Below are 7804 nucleotides of genomic sequence, written 5' to 3'. Positions count from 1 at the left end.
GTGTACAAGTAAGTACTTATGTATAAGATGAGCATATCTTATGGAATTTACCGGAAATATCTCAGAAATGACGATCTTTCATTTACAATTTATTCCACAATTTAGCAGCTTTTAGGAGTAAATTTTTAAAAATTCTTCCTAGAGTATTAACTTTAAATGAGCTTCTATATAGAGATCCTGTAAATTTCGTACGAAACTAAAAGCTCAAAGGCTTAGGGTTATGGTTCTATGTTTCTAAGCATCAGTATAAGAGTTTAACTTAGTTGAAGGTTTAATTCAATTTAATTTTCGCTACCATCTTCGCTTACCAAGTCTAAGGAAAAGTAAAGTGCGCTTACTGGGGCAGACTAGATCGACACCTCCGACGCATAAGGTCTTAACGCATTTTTTATTGAAAATCCATATTTTACATTTTCGTAATAACGTATATGAGCTTTATAAATTCCTGAAACCAGAATCTTAAAATTACTTTTAATTAACGAGTTTTAGAAACGCTTATGGTCGTATATTTTGATAGTTACCGCGCATATAGTCGCATTTCACGTTACGACGATAAGCGTTGTACTACTGGTTCGTGCAAGACCAATCAAGGTCAGTTACCGTCGTCGTATGTCACTGACAGTGCATATAATAAGATGTGCAAGTAATAAGAAATTTGAAGTGTTTTACGTTATGATATTATCACGAGTGTGTTGTGATATGTTGATTGTATTATATTACCACCAATTACGATCATCAAGAATTTTAAAATTAGTACTTAATGAAAATGAAAAAATTACTTCTAATGAATCCAGTCAAATTGGTAAGTTTTGGTTTTTAATTGATTGTTTTTTATTAAATAGTTAGAAATCATATTGCTATACAAACTTATTAGATTAGATTTATTATTATATTTATGTGATTTTTTTTGAAATTTATAATTTTAATCTAGTTCCACGCATAACGTCGTAATATTATAGTTACGACGTTATGCGTTATTTTTTTTCAAAGTTAACGGCTGTAACTAGTACTTACGACAATATGCGTCGTTATTAAAAAACAAAATCTGTGTTCTTATAGTCGTATGTAGATCATACAACGTTATGCTTCGAACTCAATATTAAATAAGACTTTATGCCATTTTTTATTTGCTAAAATCATAAATAAATTTAAAATTTTGTACCATTAATATGTTGTGGTGGTTAATGAAATGTAAGTGTGTGTGTTTTTAGAATCATATGTTCAACTGGAAACCGAGCATAACTGGAATTTGTACACGTCAATGGTTGAGGTCGATGACATTAGAAAAAGTTCCCAAGAAGTACGACTAGCATTAAATAATTTATATAATACTAGCTCAAATCAAGACATGAAGAGTTTTATGCCTATCGAAGGATATGGTGAAACAATTAATGTGGCTTTGGAATCCGAGGTACTGTACGTAGTAGATAGCAATCAATCTCAAATTGATAAAACATTATTCCTTCACCCCTAAGCGAACCATTTCGAGTCGAAGAGGTCATTCATGCTTGTCCATCTGATCACAGCCTGGTGCCAGATTCGAATATCTGTTTATCAAACACCAATAGCAGAACTGACACACCTCTGCATAGTGACGCCTATAGTTTTATTTCTTCACATTGTTCGTCTGTTGAGGGAACACCATCTTCTAGTCGAAAACGACTCAAGCGACGAGATGATTGGAAAGATGTAAAACGAAAATGTCTTAAGAATTTTGGTAAAGCCTACATAAGCAAAAAAGACAGCGTCAGTAGAGATGTTAAGGTAATTAAACTTCCGTGTACCTCAACATGTCGCCTTAAATGTCATCAGAAGTTCAGTTCTCAGCAACTTTATGCGTTTTGGAAGCTTGGTGACTATACTAGACAGCAAGATTATATAGCTAAGTATATTGAAGTTTGAATTGTAATACTCATACCACTACAAAGGCTGAATCTAGACGTAAGAAAACTTTGAAATATTCCTTCCCACTAACAGAACCTAATTCAGATAATCGTATTATTGTTAGGGTGTGTAAAACGATGTTCCTCAATACTCTTTCTATAGGAGAGCGAACAGTTAGTACGGCCGTGTCGAAGTGGTGTTCAGGTGCTGGATCTATTTCCCCAGACCATCGTGGCGGTTCGAGAGTTGTTATCATAGACGAAAAGATTAAACAAGGATTAATAAAGCATGTGCAAATATTTCTACCAGATGAATCACACTATGTGCGCAAAAAGTTTACGAAACATTACTTAGATAGCGGACTCACGTTTACAAAGATGTTTTCTTTATATAATGAGTGGTGTACTAATGAAAATATAAAAAGAAAAGTTAAAACAGCTCGGCAATATAGGGATAGTATAAATAACAATTTAAATTATTCATTTTACAAACGGAAGAAGGATATTTGTAACGAATGTCATGCTTACGACACAAATAAAAATAATATGATAGAAGAAGAAATAAATAAACAAAAATAACATATAATATCAAAAAAATTAGCAAGAAATTTGAAGGAAAAAGACAAAAATTAGCTGTAGAAAGTAAAGGAAAAATAATTACAGCATGCTTCGATTTTCAAAAAATTCTGAATTATTCTCATGGAAATGTAGGTTTATTTTATTATTAAGGAACAAAAGGAACCTATTGGTCCATAATTTTACAGTTTTTGATCTAGCCAGTAAAGAAGCATATTGTTACATGTGGCGAAAGATTAATGGGAAGCACCATGCATGTGAAATTGTAAGTTGTGTCTAAAGTAAAAGATGGCGCTAAGGAATTCATTTTTTGGTCAGATAATTGTACTCCAAAATCGTAATGTGTTTTCATTTTATACTTATGCTGCAAAAAAATATGGTGTAACAATAAATCATAGATTCTTAGAGCGAGGACATACTCAAAATGAAGCAGATTCTGTTCATGCTAGAGCGAAATTCAAAAAATAAACTCATATACGCCAGAGTTATGGTATGCTTTAGAAAGATGGTCAAAAGTTAACACGCCTTATATAATGTGATTAAGATGAGTATTACAGATTTTTATAATTTCAAAAAGTTATTGGATGGAAAAAAACTATTAATAACAAACTAAATTATAATAAAGTTGATTTGAAAAATATATGTTTTTATTGCTACTAATCTTATTTTTTTATAAGTATATCAAATTTTTTCATCTGCCGTTTATGGTGATCAAAGTTTTGATTGTTTGTCTAGCAAGAATTACGTCGTAACAATTTGCAACTTGACGGTATGTAAATTTCTTACCACGCATAAAGTAGCAACCCGGCGTAACTTGAAGGCAAGGAAACTTTACTCCACGCATATCGCTGTAACTCGTCGTAACATAATAATATAACACTTGCATCCCTACGCATAAAGTCTTAAGTTTGTAATTTCCGTATTTTTTCATTAAATTATAAATTCATTTCCTATAAATAGTGTTTGTTTAAAGATGACTTATGGCACCATTAATTATAAGCTTGATTAAAATTTAAATTTCCTTCTCGTTTTCGAGTAGTGACAAAAGTAAACTTTAAATGCCCATACTGTAAACTTGCCATATTCTGTATACGACCTTATGCGCTGGAGGTGTCGAGATGATTACTGGTTGTATATTTTGGTTCGTTGCTAAGCCGCGACACTTACCCTTAAGACTTAAAAATCATTTAAGATTTTTTTGCGTAAAATAATTATTAAAATGTCGACAGTGAAATAAAATCTGACGGAAACGAAGTTTGGTAGAAATTAAATTAATTTTTTTTATTTTTTCGTGATCATCATTGATCGATATGATGCAACCTACAACTCATAATTAACGAAAATTTCCATATGTGAAAATGACGTATAAAATCTCTAGATTTTAAAAAGAGGGCTGGAGCTTATAACATTCCACCTATTCTTGCCAAAAACACAGCACAAACATTAGTGAAACCACTTTGCATAATATATCAAAAATCTCTGAATGATGGTTACTTTCCCTCTTATTGGAAGTAATCGGGAGTCATACTATTTAAATGGAGAAAAAAAATGCAAAGAAAATTGTAAACCTACATGTATTTTATCTGTCTAATAAAAAAAAAATTAAATCATTAATTAAATGTCCTTTCCTTACTTAGCACATGAAATCTATAATAAGAAAATCAACATGGCTTTATTTAAAATCATTCTGCCCCGGACAGACTTCGTTCTATCAAAAGTTCATAGTAAAAAAAAAATTTTTTTTGTTATTTTATTTATTTATTTTTAAAATTATTTTTACTAATAAAACCTTCCGTGAGCCTTAAGAAACATACAAAAAAATAAATAAGCAGAATTAGTCGAGCCATTCTCGAGCTATGCGCTTAGCAACATTCATTTTTATTTATATAAATAATATTAGTTATATTTAGATATACAAATAGGTAGATATATGTTGGAGAAGGATTGGAGGTTAATCCACCACGCTACTCCACTGCGGTTGAGCGGATAGATATCCACTATCGAGAAAGAATTTAGGTTTAAATGCTCAACTAAGAATAGCTGGAAATTCTTAAGATAATTTATCAAAATAAGCTGACCTCGATATATTCTTCGACTCGTTAAACAGCCATAAAGATAAGCTCACAAAGTACTTTATAAATTCTGGTAATCAGATCCCTTAATACCTCAAAAATATTGAATCATTATTTTTCTTTTTTATATTATTGTTCTGATATTATTTTCTATTGATGATTTTTTTAAATTCTAATATTGATTTTAATATTTATTTTAATCTAATTACATTTTACACATTGCAGATTTGTTAAGTTGTAGAGACATTTAGCTTTTTATTGTTTATTGTTTTTTTTTAAACAATTACAATAACAATTGTATTTATACTGCATTTATACTATTTGCATGTTAGCTTGTAATTGTGATATACTTTGAAACAATTTTACATTGACAACAGTATTAAATTAAAAAATGTACTCTTAGTTTATTCCGTTGGCTTCCTAACAAATAAATAAAACGACAAAAATTGGTTTGTAAATAGCTAAAGATATTTATTGAAGTAATAAAAATAACTCTGTTTTAACATTTAGTATCACCAAAATAATGTGACGTAATTAAAATTAAGTGGGTGTATAAATATACGGGGTGTATAAATATACGGGGTGAATAAATATAGCTACACAAGAAGAGTGTGAACTAATAGTAGAAATTGAAATAATTGTGTTTGTTCGTAAATGAAAAAAAAAACCGACTTCAATTATATCGATCGTATACGAACACGTAGCTTAAAAAAAATAGTCAAGCACAAACGGATTGTTAGACATTAATCAAAAAGTACTTGTCAGGTCTCAATTATATATATGTTACATGAAGTACACTATCGATTCAAAAAAGAATCATTGAAATCGATGCCACCATTAAAAAGTTCTGAGGTAACACACATAAAATTACAGTAGAATTGATAACCTCCTCCTTTTATGAAGTCGGTTAAAAAGTAACCTAAGTCTGGGCAAGTTAATTAATTGCCTTATTTTCTTTGACATTGATCAAGGGTTCTATCGTTCAATCTAATTAATTTGTTATATAGATTCTTTTGCATCGAACGTATGATAAAAATCCATTGTTATATTCTCGTGCTGCTGTGAAATAAATACATACTCTAATAATTAAGAAGATTGAGTGATCTTAAGAATATATGGAGTTAGGAATATTCTATCTGTATTTGGTCTAATATTTTTACACTGCTTAAAATCAAAGGCTGACTGTGAAAACGAAACTGGTTGGGGGTCACACACAACATAAACATACGCCTAGACCACGACTGGCATCTATGTGTTTTATAATGTCTGTTATTTTATGTACTGTGAATATGTAATGTAATTAGTACAACATAATCGCCAACGTCCATACCACGTTGAAAACACCGGTTCTCGTCTGATCACCGCAGTTAAGCAAAGTCAGGCGCGGTTAGTACTTGGATGGGTGACCGCCTGGGAACACCGCGTGACTTAGGCTTTTTGTCACTGTTTGTTATCGTCAATGGTATTTCATGTACTGCGAATATGTAATGTGATTAGTGCTACATAACCGCTAACGTTCTTAACACGTTGAATACACCGGTTCTCGTCCGCTTTTTAGAGCGACTATAAAACTTAGCGTATCAACTTACGATACCCACCATTAGCAGCAATTTTTTTTTAATTATTGACATTTGTGACATATCATGTCACTAGTACACGTAAAATGACATTAGATGGCCTAAAACTTTTCAAAAAAAATTTTTTTTTGTTTAATTAGACTTTTTTGAGAAAAATTATCGTTGCTTCATAAATAGCAACACATACAAAATAAAAATTTACACATAGAGATAAATTTATAGCAAGTTCTATTTTTAAATGAAAAATATATATATATATATATATATATATATATATATATATATATATAAAGTAACCCTCTATAAAATTCTTTACAGACGATACTTTTTTCAAATAATGTTTTTTTTTTAGTTTACATAAAAAGATTACATTTGAATTTTATATCTGGAACAAGCAGGAAAAAAAAATTATCGATGTATTCGATTTGGATTCATTATTTTCGGATAAAAATTCAAGAATCGTTTTTACATTTAATTTACAAGAACAAAGGAGAAAAGGTTTAGTGAAAGAGATAAAAAATATTATACATTCACTTTTTTTTGTTGATACATCTTTCATTTAAAACGGATTTTTATTCTAAAAAAAAAAGTAAAAAGTATAGAGTGCCTTTTATACACATTACCTTATTTAAGTTTTAACACTGGCCACATGAAATCTTTAATAGTCATAACCTAACCCTGCGTATGCGTACTGTGTACCTGCATGTATTACAATAATTGATATATTCTATCAATGGGGTCATCTATGCACCAATTTTTATTAAATTCTAACATTAAAAAGACTAATTTTTTATTTTATTTTAGACAAAACATCTTTACGTTATTATAACTTTTAGCGCAATAGCTTTTTTTCTCTTTTAAGTACTATATTAAAAATAAGTTTATTATATACCGATTTTAAATTTCTCCATTGATCAATTATGTTATAAAATATATAATTTAATCGAATGAGGGTATATAGGGTTTGATATTATAATTACTAATTATCAGTTAGTAATCAATACACGGTAGTATCTATCTAGTATATATCTGATCATATACGATAGGTGCGATTCTATCAAAACATCAAGGCTACGTACATACATATCTATACATTGATCTGTAATATAGTTATCAAAACAATAACTTTAGAAAGCTTAAAATGTAATTAGTGTTTGAAATTGCAATATAACTGTAAATTTTCACACAGCTTTCAAGAGGTTCCATGGTGTAATGGTTAGCACTCTGGACTCTGAATCCAGCGATCCGAGTTCAAATCTCGGTGGGACCTAAGTTTTTTCTGATTGTAGAAAAAAAAGGTTATGTTTTTTTCTACATTTTTACTATATATTTTGTTATATTGACGTGTGTATCTTTGGATTTTTTTTTTAAATATAATATATAAATAAAAATCCAAATAATTATAGAGCGTTCATGGAAGCCTACAACAGGGATTTAGATATTTTACATATAAAATTCTCGTGTCACAATGTTAGTTACAACCGTTTTGGAGGAGTACCTTCAAACTGCTGCGCCGACTTTTATGAAATTTTCTGTAGGTACGTATCGGGTGGGTCTGAGAATCAGCCAACATCTATTTTTCATACTCCTTAGTTAAAAACTAGGGGGGGGGGGATTAAGGGGGCTAATAACACATGACAAAACAACGTTTGCGGGGTCAGCTAGTATACATATAATTACAGCAATATCGCGGTTA

The 7804-nt window shown here is 30.2% G+C and overlaps 2 non-coding genes across 2 annotated transcripts; both read left to right on the top strand.

Annotated features, from left to right (window-relative positions):
- Positions 1-5847: 5847 nt before the first annotated feature.
- On the top strand, positions 5848-5966 carry LOC123659328. The gene has a single exon (XR_006744009.1). It is a non-coding gene; the product is annotated as a 5S ribosomal RNA (ribosomal RNA).
- Positions 5967-7306: 1340 nt separating this feature from the next.
- Trnaq-cug lies at positions 7307-7378 on the top strand. The gene has a single exon. It is a non-coding gene; the product is annotated as a tRNA-Gln (tRNA).
- Positions 7379-7804: the final 426 nt, after the last annotated feature.

This window comes from Melitaea cinxia, chromosome 13, assembly GCF_905220565.1.
Source record: "Melitaea cinxia chromosome 13, ilMelCinx1.1, whole genome shotgun sequence".
Lineage (NCBI taxonomy): Eukaryota > Metazoa > Arthropoda > Insecta > Lepidoptera > Nymphalidae > Melitaea > Melitaea cinxia.
The sequence above is the reverse complement of the archived record's forward strand: the minus strand, read 5'-3'. Positions and strand labels throughout refer to the sequence as shown.